Source organism: Phaseolus vulgaris, chromosome 9 (assembly GCF_051622355.1).
Source record: "Phaseolus vulgaris cultivar YP4 chromosome 9, ASM5162235v1, whole genome shotgun sequence".
Taxonomy (NCBI): Eukaryota; Viridiplantae; Streptophyta; class Magnoliopsida; order Fabales; family Fabaceae; genus Phaseolus; species Phaseolus vulgaris.
Genome location: NC_143506.1, coordinates 7536302 through 7543199, shown reverse-complemented (window position 1 = coordinate 7543199; position 6898 = coordinate 7536302). Strand labels below are relative to the sequence as shown.

At 32.9% G+C, this 6898-nt stretch overlaps 1 pseudogene; it reads left to right on the top strand.

Moving 5' to 3' along the window:
- Positions 1–3138: 3138 nt before the first annotated feature.
- LOC150025132 (uncharacterized) lies at positions 3139–4429 on the top strand (annotated as a pseudogene).
- Positions 4430–6898: the final 2469 nt, after the last annotated feature.

Genomic DNA, 6898 nt, shown 5'->3' with positions numbered 1-6898 from the left:
CACTATCATCACTAAAGCTAGGTACTTTTACAAAAGGAAATTGAGGCTTTGCTTCTTGGTGATATCTTTGTTCACGGTGATGGCTCTCTCCATGAGAATGATGGTGATGCCTCCTTCTTCTATGTTCTTCTCCATGGCTGTGAGCATTGGAAGAACCTTTGGAAGAATGTCTAGGAGAATGATGTCTTCCATGGATGGAATGTGAGGACTTTTCTTGCTTCAATTCAACCTTTGCCAATCTTTCTTCCAACTTTTGCATAGCTTCATCTTTGATTGCTAATCTTTCTTCCATCTTTTCCATAACGTCATCTTTGAGAGAAAGGGCTCGTTTAGCCTCTTTTAACTCATTAAGAACATAGGCTTTATGAGTAGAATGTGGCTTGGAAGATTCAGTACTTGAATATGTATCCATTGGACAAAGAAAACAAGGTTAGCAAATAGAACAATTATAGGAATGTGCTCAAAATTAAAAGATACTCAAGTCACTCCAAGAAAGAATACTTGCCTCAACCAATCTGCTCTTGAGGTCTTGGTAACCCTCAAATGAAATATGTCAAAGCAAAAGCACTCTATCTCAAAGCCAATTCACCACAAAACTTAAAGAACAAGAAAAGACAAGCAAGAAAAGGTGTAAACAAGAAAGGCTATAACAAAAGGAATACAAGAGATATGACAAACACAAAGAATAGTGAAGAAAAGACAAGCAAGAAAAAATAAGGTACGCAATTAAAGGATGCCACACAAAAGAAACCTAGAGAAAAGCACTAGAATAGATGAAGAAAACAAAAAATAGAACTACTGAAATTTTTTTAATAAACTGAGCATGACTTTACAGATTTACCTGGAACTGTATAATGCAAATTGGATTATGAAATTTAAACCACAGCAAGTTCAAGATCTTATCTCAACAATGGCACTGGAATAACACAAAAAAAGTAAGCCAATTAATTGTGATAAATTTTGCAAAATCACTGCTAGATTACCGTATTTTTATCGCCAGAATTACACACTAGACGTATTTCATTTATCATTTTTTTTGTACTTGAAATTTTGATGTACTTCTTTTTTCTAATTTTTTATAACACTTTGAAGAAATTAAGTCCAGAATTTCAGAAATTTCCAGTAAGCAAAGAAATTGCAATAAATCGAAACAGTCAGCACGTTTTCAAGAAAACAGAGGAAACCTAACTGGAATGAAAAACAGAATTAAGAATTGCAAAAGACACAATAGAAGTGAAGTTTAAGCTCTTGTATAGGTCTATTACACAAGTATGAACTCAAAACTAAAAAGAAAAAACACCAAAGGATCAAGAAAACAAACACATAAAACTGTACTCAAAACAAAATCAAGAAACAAAAATTATCAACAAAAAGGACTACATAGAATTGATAACATTTTTGGAGAAACATGACTTTGACAAAACTTATAAGGATTCAAAAATCAAAATGACACAAACACAATGTAATAAGAACAAGAAAACAGCAAGAAATACTAAAAAATAAACCTAAAACAGAAAGGTAACAACAAAAATGTAAAGTTCTTGAATTAAAAGTGCCAAAACAACTCAAACATACACAAGAATAAACCTAAGACTCATGATACCACATGATATGATTCCAATAACATGATAGAGATATTATATGAACATGTTATGGATTCAACAAGAGTTGGAATATGATTAGGCACTTTTTAAGAGTTGGATCAATGTTCTTAACATTCAAGAACTTACCAAAACTCAAGTAACCAAGCCAAACTCACTTAGAAACCCATAATATGGCATATGAAACGATTAAAACACAAAAGAACACAAATGAACAGATTAAAACACAAGGAAACTCACTTAAAATCACAAGAATAGCAAACTAAGAAGAACTACCAAATAGAAACACAAAACAAGCAAGTTCTATCGATTGAAATGGATAGAAGCATCAGACATGTTTTAGGATTAGTTTTGGAGTGGAAATAGATGAAGAAGATGAAAAGAAATAGGAAACTAATGTGGTTGGAGCTCTTGGAGATGTGCACGCCACTTGAAGGATGAAAGGCTTCAAGATGAGTGTAGATGCCGCCACTTGAGGTTCCAAGAATGCACTCAAGATAAGACTAGAAGAGGAGAAGACACAAGTCTCTCTCAACCACTCACCAATTTGGGAGAGGTTCTTTACTCAAAATATCAATTCTATTATTTCAAAGACCCAAGCCTTCCTTTTATAGGGAGGATGACCGATCACCTATTACAAAAGAAGCTTACAAGAGAAGCTTTACAAGGTAGCCTTCTAACTCTTCCAATTCTAGCGCCTAAATGGAGAGTGAAGGAGCACCTTCTAGATTTTTCCTAAAACTAATGCCTATAGGTGCTATACAAAAGAAGTGTCTTTAAGGTTTCCCTCTTTAGCACATCCTAAAGCTATTCTATATTATTTACAAATTTATACAAAAGAAACCATAAAGAGAGATATTAATTGAAGCCCATTCTTGAATGCTTGTAGTCTTCTTTTGGCTTTAGGCTTGGTCCTCTCTTTATTTAATTCTTCTTTAATTTTTTAGAAGACTAGAAGGAAGAACTTTAAATGTTTGGGTGGATGGCCTCTTCCTTCATTAGTAAAATCCTCTCTTACTTGATCTCTATCAGATTACAAAAACATACAAAGTGTGGGTGACAATAGAAAGAGTCACAACAAGAAGGAGTACCAAAAGCAAATGAGTGCATAGTATAAGAAATCTGAATTTTACTTTTGTAACTCAATTTCTATTGTATTTCTTTTGAATTGTAAGCCCTTTCTTCTAGATCTAGTGAAAGTGATCTAAAGTCCATTAAAACTCTTTTAAAATAATTATCAAAGGACTTTCAATCACTCTCATATAGATATTTAGAATATGAGGAGCAAATCAAAAAGCTGAAAATGGCTAAAGGAAAGGATGAAAACTCTAGTAAATCTAAAAAAAGTTCCCATGCATCTAGTTCTAAACATCATGAATCTTTTGGGGAAGAAAGTCTTAGGATAAATGAATATTATCAACCATCCCCTAGACGAACTAGAAGAGAAAGACAAGAAAGAGAAAGCCTAAAAGTGGTTAGGGTAGATTTGCCTAATTTCCATGGAAAAGAAAATGTATAAGTATATTTAGATTGGGAGATGAAGGTAGAACAATTATTTGCTTACCATAGGGTAAGTGAGGAGAGGAAAGTACCCCTAACCACTCTAAGTTTTCAAGGCAATGTTATGTATTGGTGGACGACCCTTGAGAGAGATAGGTGTCTTCATAAGGACCCTCCCAAAGAATATTGGAATGATCTTAGGGGAGCCTTAAGACGCCGCCATATTCCCTCCTATTAATAGGGAGTTAATGGACAAGCTCCAAAGACTCCAACAAAAGACCATGAGTGTAGACGAATATAGGCAGAAAATGGAGTTATATATGATGAGAGCCTCCATTAGGGAATCCGAACCCATCACCATAGCAAGATTTTTAAGTGGGCTTAACCTTGATATTAGAGATAGAGTTGAACTTTTGCCTTACCAAGACTTGAATGATTTGATTCAACTATGTATCAAAGTGGAACAACAAATTTTGAGGAAAACTTCAAGTCATAGGGAAAACTCATACTTTAACTCTTATCCCAAAGAGGAGTATAAAGGGGAGGAAAGTGTATCTAAAGAAAAATCAAGAGAAACTCCCAAGAATGTAGGAAAAGTTGTGCTCACTCCACCCACCCGTAGTAGAGATGTTAAATGCTTTAAATGTTATGGTAGAGGTCATGTTCAAGCCCAATACCCAAACCAAAGAACTATGTTCTTAAGAGGGGTAGATGAATATAGTAGCCTTGATGATGAAACTAGTTGGGGAGAAGAAAAAGAAAAAGAAAATAGCGAAAGAGCATATCCATGTGAGAGTGAGTTAATGATGATCCAAAGATCCCTCAACAACCAATCTAGTGTGAACCAAGAGACACAAAGAAAGAACATTTTCCATACAAGATGTAAAGTTTTTGAAAATGTTTGTTCTCTCATTGTGGATAGTGGCTCTTGCTGCAATTGTTGTAGCACTAGAATGGTTGAAAAGCTAAATCTACAATTAATACCTCATCCTAAACCTTATCAACTTCAATGGATCAATGAAGATGGGGAATTAGCTGTAGATAAGCAAGTGAAAGTCGAGTTGTCTGTGGGAAACTATAAAGACAAAGTTTTATGTGATATAGTTCCCATGGAAGCTTGTCATATTTTGTTGGGTAGACCTTGGCAATTTGATAAGAAAACTATGCACAATGGTCTTACCAATGAGATTACTTTCACTCACTAAGAAAATAAGTTTATACTTTATCCCTTATCACCTTCACAAGTGGTAGAGGATCAAGTGCAAATGAAAAAAAAGAGAGAGGAAGAAAAAAATAATAAAAATAGAAAACCAAGAAAAAGTCCTTAGGGAGAAAAAGGTGTGGGAGAAGAGTGTTCCTTCCCACAAGGTCATTCAACAAGAAGAAAGAATTAAAAACACATTTGAAAATATGTTTCTTGTTGAACAACCTTCAAGACTTTTAAAAGGAACACATAGAAAAATTCTTAAAGAGGTTAATAACAAAAATTTAAAACAAGGGTGGAAAAACTTAGAAAAGAAAATTATGTACTCCTCTCTAAAGAAATCTTGTGAAAAGTTGCCAAAAACAATAGAAAAACAAGAGGAATGTCAACTTAATAAAACTGTTTTTTATACAACTACTCAAACTAAGTCATTTGCTTTGTTTGATGACTCGCATAGAAGAACATTTGATCCAGGAGGACGAGCATAGCTGTCAAAGCAAGAATAAGGTTGTTGTTCGAGATCAACCTTGTAGATCTGAGGACAAAACCTCTCAAGAAGGAGGGGATGATAGAAACCATCCAGCCACATACATCCACATAATGATGATGAATGAGAAGCATTGGATTTGAGGACAAATCCTTTTCAAGAGGGAGGGGATGATGGCAGAGGCCCAAGCCTATGATAAAAGAAGCCCAAGCCCAAACCCAAATACAAGTTCAAGCTTCAGCTCAAGCCCAACAAATAGAAGATCTGGGCCAACTAAGCATCATTGGATTTCTTTTTTTGTAATTACTTTTGAGTATTTTTAGTAGAACATAAAGGGAGGTGTAGATATAGATATAAGAGGTGCAAATGTATAAAGATAAGTCACACCTTCCATTTGACATAAAAAGAAGATGTAAGTGTAAATTTAGGAGGTGCCAAAAAAAAGAAACCAAGTCATACTTCCCTTGTGACTAGGAATTGGCTCCAAATTCAAATGTTTCCTCATTTGAATTTTCCTCCACTTTCATTTGAATTTTCAGCCCTCTAAACACTATAAATAAGAGGACTTGACTCATGTAATTTCAAGATTAATATACATAGTGAATTGCTGCCAAATTTGAGCCAATTTCACTTTTTGCCCAAAACTTCTTAGTTTAGGCTATTGATCTTCAATTCTCACCTAACCAAAGAGAGATGACCTCACCACTCTCATTTCTTACCTAGCATGCACCTCCAAGGTCACCACACCTCTTAGGAGGACCTTGTTCGCTTACAATTCATTGAGCTTCTGCCGATCATCAACAAATTCTACAAATCATGAAGGCACTTCTGCATCACTACAACATAATAAAAATAAAAAATTTATAACTATTATACTATTAATAAAACATGAAAAACATAGTATCATCTTAATTTTAAGATGGTTTAATTTTAACAAAAAAAATTCATAACATTGTACCTATAACATTATATATACAAGTTTGATAATTTGTACAAACAATATTATTATTTATTTTTATATTTAGAAATACATTTAAATAATAAAGTTACTTTAAATATTAATATATATATAAATATAAATAAGATTAGTTATAAGATAAAAAAAATAAAATGAAATACTTATTTTGATAATAGTATAATCAGAATAATTTAATAAATTAAAATATTTATTATAAAACTCAAGAAATAGAAAAAAATGGATTTAAATATATATATATATTATTAGTTATAAGGTCTACAAAATAAAATAATATATATATATATATATATATATATAGATATAGATATTATAAAACTATCTATCTCAAGTTATATAGAGCAATAATAAATTGAATTAAAATAAGCAATCAATTTCAACAACTATATATTATAAAACTGTTAGAATGGATGGCTTTAAACTAGAGGGGGTGAATTGTTTAAAGAGAATTTTCAAAACAAGAATGAAATTATCTCAGGAAAACAATTGATTCAGAAATTCAGTTCGCCAAAACAGTAAGCAAAAGCTGCAGTACCAGAAAAACAATCGGTTGTTTCATAGAAACAATCGGTTGTTTATACCAGCAAACAACAAATAAAACTGAATTTAAAGAGTTAGAGATAGAGAGATTGTACACAGATGTTTATACTGGTTCACTCCAAACCCAAAGCTACATCCAGTCTTCTCAGAAACCCTGAGGAAATCCACTAAGGAATCACACTTTGATTACTTACACAACAACCAAGAGAATGACCTTGAACACCTCAAGAAACACACTTTCCTTGGCCAACACACCTACACCAAGATTGCTGATCTTGATCCCCTCAAGAACACACAACCAATCTTAGCAAACACAGAAACGAAACTTGTTTTCACAGAGTACAAGGATTACACTTGTTACATAAGATAATTTGAAATCAATACAAGCATAATCCTATTCCACAAACTTTGATCAATCACAAACTCTTAGCAATCTCAGCTCTTTGAAAAACTCAAAAACTCTTAGCAAAAACTTGTCAAAGATTGATTGTCAAATCTATTATTCTGAATTTATTCAAAGATGTAGTTTGTTATCAAATCTTAACAAACTCTTAAATTAGATTAAAAGATTGGTCAAAGCATTTAATGAC